Genomic DNA, 12577 nt, shown 5'->3' on the forward strand with positions numbered 1-12577 from the left:
TTGGTAGGTGAACTTGGTCTTGCCTGGATTTCTTGTGGATATTCTGGGGGAGGGGCCTGTTGTACTGATTCTCAAGTGTCTGCCTGAAGCGTAATTGCACTGCCCTTACCACGGGCCGGGCTAAGTAATCTGCTCGCGTTCGCTTTTGGGAGCTTTTGTTCCTTGAACACTTTCCGTAGAGTTCCAGAGGATGGGAATGATAATGGCTACCTCACAATCTCCGGCCTGGAGGAGCTGAGAGCTCTGGGCCCCATTCCTCAGTGTGCAGTCAGAGAAAAGTTCCCAATCACTCCTGTCTCCCTGGCTTCTGGCCGTGCTCCGAGCTCACCCAGCCTGCGACCGGTTCAAGGTAACCCCGAGCTGAGAGCTCACTCCTCGGTTCTTTCTCTGTAGAGACAGCTCTGCGAGCTCTGCTACACTCAGACACCCCCATCCTTCTGTGATCCTTCAGGACCTGTGGCCGCGCTGACCCCGCCTAGGCTTCACCCCAGTTTAGCCTCTGGAGTGATGTCCCTCAATGGAGCAGACTTTTAAAAGTCCTGATTTAGTGCTCTGGTGCTCCCCTGCTTGTTGGGAGCCAGCCCCTCCCCCTGCGGTCCATCTTCCCGTCGCTTTGGATTCACTTCTCCGCCAGTCCTACCTTTCAGAAAGTGGTCGATTTTCTGTTTCTAGAATTGCTGTTCTTCTTCTCTTCGATCTCCCGTTGGATTTGTAGGTGTTTACAATGGTTTGATAAGCTATCTAGCTGATCTCCTTCTACCTGATGTAGTCTCAGCCTGCTACTTTTCCGCCATCTTGACTCTGCTGGTGTCTTTTGTTACATGGAAATTAATTCCATCATGAGGGTTCTTTCCTTGTGAACTCATCTAAACTAAATTACCTCTGAAAGTCTCCACCTCTAAATAAACTCACATTGTTGAGGGGTAGGACTTAAGGTGGTTATCTATTAGGTTTCTCCACTATGAACTTGGTATTTTGTTGTCGCTGTTATTAATAAATCCCTTATGTGGAGATATTTGGGCAGTATATAAATACCCTGTTTTATAAAGTCATACTTTTACTCACTGATTTTAGCACCCACTGATGATTTTTTTCTCCAACAGTATTTACTATGATGCACCTATTACTTTTCATTTTAATTATTTTTTTGGTTTATTAATTGGATTCCTACCATAGGTAAAACTGTACCTTCTCCTCTATTTTTTCACTTATTTATTTATATCAGTGTGTACTCTCATGAGTACATTTATTTTCTTCTATGGATTAAATTTCTCTCATTATTTATTTTGATGCTCAAATTGTTCTGGATTTGGCCATTGGGAACTTCTTCTATTTGACCACTGTGTCTTTATGATACATCTCCATTACTTTGAGGCCTTCCTTGCTTTCCGACGCTAAAAGATGTACCAGGGTTATCTTTTGTTTCCTACCCCAGCCATAGAAACAGCCGTTTATCCAAAGAGCCACAGTTCATTTCAGACCGTATTTTTTTTAAGGTTTTATTTATTTATTTGATAGAGCACGCGAGAGCACAAGCAGGGAGAGCAGCAGGCAGAGGAAGTGGGAGAAGCAGACTTTCTCCTGAGTGGAGAGTCCAATGGGGGCTCAATTCCAGGACCCTGGGATCATGACCTGAGCTGAAGGCAGATGCTTTATTGACTGAGACACCCAAGCGCCCTTGAGACTGTATTTTGTGATCAGTATCTGGAGTGGTAGGCATGCTTATTACTATTGAGGTGCTGTTGCTCTGGGTCCTCTCTGCAGAGTAGCAGAGCTAGCAAATATGTGTATACTTATACGTGTATATGCACACATCTGTGTTTCTCCATTTGTGCATATATTAAAAGCCATTACTCGTTCAGTTCAGTGCCACAGAGTTCATTCTGCCCTACTTTCTTGTTGGTAACTTTCTGTCATGGTGAAAAGTCTGGCTTTCATTTTTCTATAATGTTTATTTATTTATTACTCAGTGCTTGTATACATGTAGTTTCAGAATTGCTAATGCATATCCATGTGGAAAACAAATTTTCTGAATATAGTATACTATTTGTATATTCCTATTATCTTTATCCTTACAATATACATTCATAATATGATTTTCTGAAGTGTCGTAAATTAGTCCTGTCCTTCCCATTCTCTTTAGTGTCCCTGTTCTATTTGGAGGTTCATCTCATATTATGGTTGCTATTATTTATTTATTTTTTGCTATGTGAACAATTACCAAGAATCAGAGCTATTTATAAAAAGGTGTATTTAGAGAAGGGTTAGTTTTCCCTCATCATTACTACACGCTTCCCATTTTCATACATTTTGTTATATTTCCAGCTACCTCCTCTAAGTAACCAAGTTCTTTCTGGTTTATGGGTACTTTCTTTTGTATAAACGAGCACATATATTTTCTTGTATTCTGTTTTTTTTTTTAATATGAATGGTAGTACACTGTAAACACTTTAATTTTTTTCACGTAACAATGTATCCTAGAAATCACTGCATGTAAATTCAGTAAAAAATTTACTGCATGTAAATTCCTTTTTAGATTCTAGGGTCTTCATACTCTAATTGTGTGGCTATATTAATTTTCAGTCACCCTCCTATGTATGAAATTTTAAATTGTTTCAAGTATGTTGCAAATTGAAACAAAATTGCAGTGGATTACCTATGTATTTTTTGTGTTGTTGGAGGTTTATCCTCAGGATAAATTCCTAGATGTGTGATTGCTTGAAAATAAGTGTGTACATTGTTTCCTTAGATATTGCCAAATTCCACTCCAGAAGAGTTGGACCAATTTTCATTACCACCAGTAGCATATGAAGTTGTCTAGCTCCCTTCATCCTCACTAACAGAATGTGCTGTTACACTTTTTAATTTTCTCCAATCTGATAAGTATGAAATGTATCCCAGTGTTGTTTTAATTTGCATTTCTCTGAATCTGTGTGAATTTGAACACCTTTTCATACATTTAAGAATCATTTTCAGATTCTTTTTATCCTGTCTTTTTCATTTTTTCTTTTTATTTTTGGTCCTTCCTTAAATTTTAATAGTTCTTTATGTATTAGAGACATTACTCCTTTGCATGTGTATTACTTACTTTAAAGCACTGCATCTGAGATTTATTCATTCGGCATGCTTCTCTGTGTAAAATTTCCCAAAATATTAATCTGGAACAATCTGGGTCACAGATATTCTAGGTAAGTAGTCTTGTACTTAAAAAAAAAAAATGGTATTTCAATTTCTTTTTGACAGAAAATGATTCCTACATTTTGGTCATTTCTTTATGGTCCATGTTATTCTCTAAATATCTTTTGTTTATACTGTCCCATATTTGGAAAGTGGATATTTCTGTGAGTTTTTTCCCAAAATACCCTGCCTGGTATTTCAAAAGGTTTTCATTTACCTTCCATTTTAATTAGAAGTGAAAGTACTTGTATTGCCTTTCTTGGTGTTCTTCTAGGTTTTATTTCATAATTCCATTTACATTGAACTGTATTCAGCTATTACAGCTTCCTAACGTCTAGGGCCTTGTCATTGTTATATTTTACTCCTTAATTGTGCTTTATGGTGGATATGACCACTGTGTGCCATACATTGTATTATGTATAACCCTGATGATTTTATGAAATAGGTTCTCTTATCCTTTTAATATTATGAATAAAAAAAACTAACATTCAGTGGTATATAACTTATACAGAGCCAAATAACGTGTGGGTGGCAGATTGGGATAGAACACAGGTGGTGTGATTTCAGAGCATTTGGGGCTAATTATTATCATGCTGTATATAATGTCTCTTAATTTTATGTAGTTGTTATGCTCAAATTTTTATTGAATTCATCTATTAAAGTTCTGTGGGATAAAAAAATCAAAAACCGAAAAACAAAAACCAACAAAACACCATTGTCTATGGCATTCACGATATTCCAGGTATTACGCTTGGTGGGGCCTTAGCTAAGGGAGCTGCAGTAACAGGAGAGTTCTAGCATATACTGAGCTAATCTGGCCAAGTTTATAAGGATCTTTGAAGTTTTGTCATGGTGAGCTTCCTTGATTTTTAAGAAATTATTATTCATTCTGATTACACTGGCAAAAGAAATTCATTTTGTACATGGCTACTGGAAAGGTGACATCCCAGAGAAACCCATTTTTTTTATATGTTGTTTAAAACTTGCAATTTAGAGATCAGGTGTCATTAGATGTTTTTAAAATTTCCTTCAGAGACATTATTTAAGTAATTTTCGCAAATCTTAGATTAGCATGAATGTTTTTCAATAGGTTTTCATGTCAATTTCAGATGCAATGCCTATGATAGATTTCTGATTATATAAGGTGATCTTTATATCCTTTGATGCCACTTAAATATAGAGTTTTAAAGAATTATCAGTGATAGAGTACTTTTTATGAAAAATGATAATTTTTTTCACATTATTTTACAGGCCCCTTATAACTCTTTGGAACAGGTATGATTATTTGTTAGAGTGATGCAAAGATTAGATAACTAATCAAAATCATACTCCAGGGCTGTTTTGATAGTTGGAGTACCAGTTTTGTTTGTGTTGTTTTTTAAACCCACTGTTTTTAAACCCCCAAATACTTAAATATAGTAAAGTCTGTTATACTTTAAAGTAAAATTAAAGTAGAGAAATGGACTATAAAACAGCCATGTTAACTTTCCTTTAAAAGTATTCATTACTTTATATTGCAAGTTCACCAAACTTGATTAACTTTTCCTCTTAATTAAAAAAAGTCACTACTAAAAGCAAGAATTACAGTATATTGTATGATTGATATTTGCCTTTTCTTTTGCTCTTTATTCCTTTTTGCTAATCAGTTTTCCCATCTGGTATCATTTCCTTTCATCCTGAAGAAGTCCCTGTAGCATTTCCTGTAGTATAGGTTTGCCAGGCAATTCATTCTTTTAGTTTTATTTTATCTGATCCTGTCTCTATTTTGCCCTTAACTTTTTTTTTTTTTTAAAGATTTTATTTATTTGACAGAGAGAGAGACAGCGAGAGGGAACACAAGCAGGGGGAGAGGAGTGGGAGAAGCAGGCCTCCTATGGAGCAGGGAGCCTGGTGTGGGGCTGAATCCCAGGACCCTGGGATCATGAGCTGAGCTGAATGCAGACACTTAATGACTGAGCCACCCAGGCACCCCTATTTAGCCCTTAATCTTGAAGTATCTTTTTGTTGTACAGAGGATTTTGGATTTGCAATTTTTGGTAGTTTCAGGAATTTCAATATGTTAATTTCCTGTTTTTTTATCTTTGTTGTGTCTGATGGGAAGTTACCATTTGTTTGAATTATTTTTCTCCTGTATGTTACATATTTTTTCCTGGCTGCTGTTAATGTTTTTCTTTATCTTTGGTTTTCAACAATTTGACCATTGTCAAATATATCTAAGATGTATCTAGGAGTGGACTTTAAAAATGTCTTTTCCAGAGGTTTCTGACTTTGTTGAATATGTAAATTTGTCTTCAGCAAATATTGGGAAAATAGTAGCCATTATTTCTCAAATATGTGTGTGTGTGTATATATATATTTTTTTCATTCCCATTCATTTTTGCTTTTTTTCCTTTTGAGACTTTAATTAAAGGTTCTTTTGGTTTTTTGTTTTTTAAAAGTCCTTTTTGTCTTAGTTCTTCAGATGATCATTTATATTGATCTTTCTTCAAGTTCATTGTTTCTTTTTTCATCTCAATGCAGTGATTTCTTTAAAAAAAATCCAATTTTTTTCATTTTTAATATTTCTACTTGGTTCTTCTTTATAACTTTTGTTTCTCTACTGAGATTTTCTCTCTTTTCATTTATTATCATGTTTTATTTTAAACTCTTGATCATAATTATATTAGCTGATTTTAAGTCTTTTTCTCCTGATGCTAACATCTGGATAAACTTATGTCAGTCTCCACTGATTGTATGTATTGTATCTTTAATATGTTTTTGTTTCTTCATTTGTTGAGAACTTAGAGATTTTGTTTTGGACATGGTGAATGATTTATTATAGAAAGTTTGTCCTGTTAGACTCATTTAAAGAGTATTGATTTTTTTTTTTTTTGGTCTGTTTTTTTTTAAGTCTTTTAACTTGGCTAAGCTCCAACTTCAAAATTCTGTTTCCACTTGGTGGGTGTTAGCTGAAATTTCAGGTCAGTTCTTTTAACCTTAGGAAGGCTGTTTGGAATCTGTTTCTTACATACTTGATTTGGGGATTAGCAAGAGACCAGAACAGTTTATCTATGGAATTTAGAGTTTCCCTTCTCTGGTTCTCTCCTTTCTAGAATTCTCCCCTATACTTTCTTGCTGTGATTTCCCTGGACCCTGTTTTCTAATTCTATAACAGAGTAAGACTACTGGTTTCTGTTAAAGTCTAGTTGCCCTTCATGGCAGGTACTGGGGTCCTTACTCAGGCTAAAAACTATAAATGCTGAAATTTTGTTCAGTGTATGATACCTTTCTTTGGGATTCAGGCACCTTTTGTTCACTCCCTTGTGACCTCAAGTCTCCTTCTAAAGTATTTGTTCCAAGTCCATAATTGTTATCTATGGTAGGGGTGATCCTATGGGAACTATCTAATGATGACTAGAAGCAGAGATCTATATTTAGCTTTTGAGTTCTCCAGTCCCTGTGGTCTTGTGGCTTTTCTCCACATTTCAACAAAAGTATGTTTATATTGTTCTTTCAGCCTATTCAGACCTTTTGGCTTGTTCAGAAATTGGTGCTCTGGCCTAATTTCTTGGAATCAGTCTTTCTACTGTCCTAGATTATGCCTTGTCTAATTAAAGTCATGCCTGTATTTGAAAAGTGGAAAATTTCCAGGGAAAGTGAGCAGCTGGTATTGACACTCAAAAGAGTTTTATGCAATGAACGTAAGCAAAGGGCCAGTTAGGCTGAACCTCAGGAAAAAGAATCTAATGGTAAGATTCATGAGACTAAACAATCTGGCAAGGGGACTTTCTCTGAGCTATTTCATACTGAATTGGAAAAGTCAGAGGAAAAACAAGTAATAAGCCCAGGTCTCATGTTGGCAGATGGACAGTTTGTATGATCTCATAGTTAACTTTCCCACTGGTCATTAACAGGAAAGCCCTTTAGGTTTTACATTATTAACAGGAGTATATGATTTGGATTAAGAAAATCTATTCCTCTAGAAAATTTGTAATTAATAGCAAAAATTTGCATGGGAAGGAAGAAGTGGTATAATATTCAATTCTATATGTTCTTATACAACTCCCTTACATCAGGGACTTGAACTGTCTGTCTTAATCATTGTATTTCTAATTCCCAGGCTAGTGTTTGGCACTTAGAAAACATTCAATAAGTGTTAATATCCCTTGTACTTTTATTACACTTAACTAAAAAAGGTAATACACTCTCAAATGGATGTCAGTTACTGAGAGAGATATTTAAGGTTGATGTTTTCCATTACTTCTCTTATTCTGTATATTTCTCTCCACCCCCCACCCCTCGCCCCGGCCAAGTCCAGAAGCCTGAATTTAAGGTGTTTAGGTGTTCTCTACAGTTTTGGGCATAGGAAAAACAAAAGGATTTAATTTTGTCATAACTGTGGAATGCACTAAGGAAAACAATATCACAGTTATCTGCCGGAAGAAAAATATTAAAGTGGTTATGAGGTCTGAAGTCAAATAGTCCTGATTTTGAATTCTAACTATGTATTACTCTTGTTTTGAGACCTTTGAAAACTTCCTTAACCTTTTTGAATCAGTTTTCTCATCTTTAAAAAATGTGGATAATTAGTACCTATTTTATATGGCAGACGTGAGTTTAAAATGAGATTAGTATATAGAATTGTTTAGCATCGCTTCTCGGCCTTTTGGCTAAGATCAAGTGTAGAATTGTTTAGCATCATACTAGATATACTAGATAGTACTCAATAAAAGATAGCTGCTATTTTATGGTGGTTTTTCTATTCCTCTTAATCTTTATAGTTTCCTCATTCTTTCTTTGGGATAATTTTATATTTTAACATGAGACCAATTACTTGCCATGGGACTTTGAACCTTTCTGGCTTAACCTTTGATTCTCGGTTAAATTATTTATGCATTGAAGAGTTGAGTTAACTCAGAGTCTCTTTGTGTGCTATGACTGGTGAGAACTTCTTGGAGGTTCTTCACAGTACTGTGGGGCTACTTTCATGGTTCACTGGAAGATGTCCTATAATGATAAAAGTCCGTGAACCAGATTTGACATCACTTACCTTGTTCATAGCCTCAGTTTTCAACTTTCACTAAATGAGGGTGTAAGACAAACAAATGCTTACTGAGTACTCACGTTATATAATGCATTGTGTTCGGTGTTTCCTTTGGGTCTGTGGGATTGAAGGTGTCAATTGAGTTGATACCTTTCTGGGATTCTTTTCCTGGAATAGGTAGCTTAATTAGTACATTCATTATAACAATAATTTTATCATAAAGAAAATAGTTAAGACATTGTATCTAATGTAGTCCAAATGAGGAAATGTACTTTTTAAGGAGTATTTAACAAGCTGTAAAGGACTTTAATGCTTACCTGCAAAAATACATTTATGAGGGGCACCTGAGTGGCTCAGTGGGTTAAAGCCTCTGCCTTTGGCTCAGGTCATGATCCCAGTGTCCTGGGATAGAGCCCCATATTGGGTTCTCTGCTCCACAAGGAGCCTGCTTCCTCCTCTCTCTCTCTGCCAGCCTCTCTACCTACTTGTGGTCTCTCTGTCTGTCAAATAAATAAATAAAATCTTTAATAAAAAATACATTTATGATATATTATTTTTGTGATATTGTATAGTGAATAGTCCTATCCAAAACAAGAACTTTATTATTATTATTATTATTATTATTATCAATTTTTTTAGAAGATTTTATTTATTTATTTGACAGAGAAACAGTGAGAGCGAATACAAGCAGGGGGAGTGGAAGAGAGAGAAGCAGGCTTTACATTGTGTAGGGAGCCCAGTGCAGGGCTCGATCCCAGGACTCCAGAATCATGACCTAAACTGAGGGCAGACACTTAATAACTAAGCCACCACCCAGGCACCCCAAGAACTTTATTATTAAATCAGAATTTTGAAGGAAGTACATTTTATACTTGACTATCAGATCATATAATTGATGGGTTAATGTGGCCATATTGATTTATATTTTCATTTTCTTTTTTTTTTTTTTTTTTTTTTTTTTTTTTTTTTTTTTGTTTTTTTTTTTTTTAAGATTTTATTTATTCGATAGATCACAAGTAGGCAGAGAGGCAGGCAGAGAGAGAGGGGGAGGCAGGCTCCCTGCTGAGCAGAGAACCCGATGTGGGGCTCGATCCCAGGACCCTGAGATCATGACCTGAGCCGAAGGCAGCGGCTTAACCCACTGAGCCACCCAGGCGCCCCTATTTTCATTTTCTTATGGTTTCTGCAACCATTGTGGATCTCTGCAGAGATCTGGGTCAATCTATTGATGGTTCTTTCTTTTTTTCTTTTAAATTTCAAGTCATCTCTACACCCAGTCTGGGGCTCCACCTCATGACCCCAAGATCAAGAATTGCCTGCTTTACTGGCTGAGCCGGTCTGGTGCCCCAATCTGTTAATGTTTCTTTTTGATGGGTCCTGAAATGTGGGAAAAAATCTCCACTTTACATGATATTATGCTCTTTACAGAGGTTATGTTGGGCTCTTGTTCTCTTTCATTAATCAGTAGTATAAAAGGTATTTCATGGAGTCCAATGTGGGGCCCAACTCTGAACCCTGAGATCAAGACTGGAGCTGAAATCAAGAGTGGGATACCTAACTGACTGAGCCACTCAGGAGCCCCAGGTGTTCTTTTAATTAGCATTTAGTTAGCAATTTAGTTAGCGTGTATTTTTCAGATGGTTGGACTACGTTGAAGGGTGTTGCATTATCTTACTCCTGGTCTTCAATATTTTGATTTTTTTGAGATATAGGAAATATATATGTAATGGATATGCCATTATATGTTATATTTTGTTGGATGTTATACTTTAACAGTAGCATAATGATTAAATTCAGCTTTAAAGCGAAATGAATAATTCATTCAATACCAGAAACTCCAAATATTTCTAGCATTCTTAATTATAATTATTGCTTTCCTTTTAGTTTCTTCAAGCAGTGATCAAAGAAGTTACATTTCTGTGTGACTCAGTATTTTGAAATATTTACTCCCAACTAAAGTCATACTTATCAAAAGAGATGGTGTCATTAGAACTGAACTATGAATGTATTGACATGCTGACCCAATAAGCCGCTATCTGACAGGTTGTAAATGTTCTACATGGGTGCCCTCTTTTAGGGTTTTGAGTAGTGAGAGCAGAGGGTGGTATTTATTCCCATTATAACTACAGGTTGTTTGGTATACTGTGTGCTAAACCAGCTGCAGCACCAAACTGGGCCACCCACAGAGAGCCCAATGAGGGATTATTGAGGCTTGACTAAACTGCTACCACCTAAACAAACAGTATTGCTGATTTTGTAGTTTAGTGCTTGATCTAAATTAGAAATGAATCTTTCCCAGTGCTGAGGTGCTGAGATTCTGTTAAAAAAATAAATAAATAAAAAGGTAAAAACCTTCCTTGACATATATTTAATATGTAAAATTACATTGAGTTTTCCAATAATGTTAAATTATACCATTTAATTTTAATATGGTAAGCATGTTACATAATGTCTAACTAGCTTTCTCTGCAATACTGGCATTCCTTGTAAGATAATATATTTGTATTTTTTTTCTCTGTGTTTTGCCACTACAGTGGGATTATGGGGACGACTGACAAAGCAAATACCACTCTGATAACAATTTTTTTGGGTATCCTTGAGTGATGCACGTTAATAGCAATTTGTCATAATGAAGTATGTGTTTTACTTTGTAGAGAAACCTCTTGGTGTTAAAAGCTTTCTAAGCACCATTTGGTCAATCAGGGTTTGAGTAGTAATGTGACTGTGATCTGGTGATGTAGTGTTTGGATAGTATAATTCATTTGGAGTTCAGAGTGTTTCCCAAGAATTAAACTAACTGCTCAATTAAAAAAAAAAAAAAAGATGAGGTGATGCTTTCAATGGTCACAGAAAATATAGGCACAGGGGAAGACTTATTTGAGTATTAACTGCTTACTGAGGATTCAGCATAAATATACACAGACATACATAAACGCAGAAGTCCTTGCATGGTTGGTATATGAACAGTGAGAAAGATGATTGGTATTCCAAAAATATATTCTAACTTTTTGGAAGTTTATTCTGTGCTATCACACAGCTGTAAATTAGTATGAAGGATTTTTAGGATTTACTGTGGTTAGAATTGTACCTCCATGATAAATATAAACCCAATTATTTAGGCAGCTTCCTGTTTGTATAATTTATCATCTGTTGGTCTTATATTGGAATATAAATAGAGCTTGTGTGTGTGTGTGTTTAATATACCAGGCTTTAAAATAAGATTTATTTAAAATAAAAACAAAATTTCTACATAAACATTTTTATGTAAACATAAGCATATAGAACTTTTTAAGTGGTTTGTTTGTCTATGGCCCTTAACATAGAGAGTGGTTGGTTAAGTGAAAGTGTGTTAGTGTAAATCATGGTGGATTATGTTACAATGATAGTAGAGTCTTGAATGAGGGGTGCCTTTTAAAGTCAGTGCCTAAGGTAAAAGTTGAATGCAGTAAAAATTATCCTTGAAAGTCCTTTAAATTGTCATAAAGTGTAATATCCATGACACTGTCTACCAGTAAGCCAGCTCAGGCAGTTTTCCCTCTAGTGGTAAAAGACATTGCTGCTGCTTTCACAGATGATGAGGTAAAAGTTTCCTTTAATTTAGGTGCTATGTTGAATACAGTATCTGTTTGAATTTTTTTCTTTAACACATAGAGTTGATTTTGCATGTCTTTTTTGAGTGTAATGTAACTTCACTGCATTACTTGTGGTGATAGCCTAAGGCAACTCTTATTTATAGTCTTGCCAGTACATAATCAGAGGAGCATGGGCTTTGGTGATAGATAACTGCTGGTTCAAATACAGGCCTTTCACTCAGTGTGGCCTAGGGCATTTTACTAAGCCTCTATGCCTCAGGCCACTTGTAATGGGAATAGTAGTATTTCTCTGATGGTTTGTGAAAGTGGCCTAGCAATAAGTCAACATCGCTATATTTCTGTTTTTCTTTTCTATCTCGCCATGAATGCAACTACAAACACTTTTGAAAAGTAACTAGAATTACTCTGGTTATTTAGAATGCATGTAATTTATAAAGAGTTATTAAAGCAAAATAATTTGTTATTAGAACATATTCTGTATTCATCCCCTTCCTTAAAATATTTTAACAGTTCTCAAAAGCTATGATAAACTTGTTAGCATGACATATGGGGCCCTTTATGATCTGGTTTTTCCCTACTTTCCCTCTATATTTCCACCAAGAAATTCTTTGTGATTTAGTTATCATCCTAACTAACCCCTAGTACTTTGAGACTCACCTCAGTTATCAACATTCACCCGGTTTCTTAAGCCTTCCTTGCTCCCACCTCACCTCTCTCAAGTCTGAATTCTGTTCCGTGTATTTAAATTCTCTGTACCCTGTATATTGACATAGGTATTATAATC

At 35.6% G+C, this 12577-nt stretch overlaps 1 protein-coding gene and 1 pseudogene across 9 annotated transcripts in view; both read left to right on the plus strand.

Annotated features, from left to right (window-relative positions):
* The window catches only part of XRCC4 (X-ray repair cross complementing 4), a 337294-nt gene that overhangs the window by 42024 nt on the left and 282693 nt on the right, over positions 1 to 12577 (plus strand). The gene's annotated exons all lie outside the window — the stretch shown is intronic.
* LOC132028889 (U2 spliceosomal RNA) lies at positions 7807 to 7933 on the plus strand (annotated as a pseudogene).

The sequence above is a fragment of the Mustela nigripes genome, chromosome 12 (assembly GCF_022355385.1).
Source record: "Mustela nigripes isolate SB6536 chromosome 12, MUSNIG.SB6536, whole genome shotgun sequence".
In the NCBI taxonomy this organism is placed as follows: Eukaryota; Metazoa; Chordata; class Mammalia; order Carnivora; family Mustelidae; genus Mustela; species Mustela nigripes.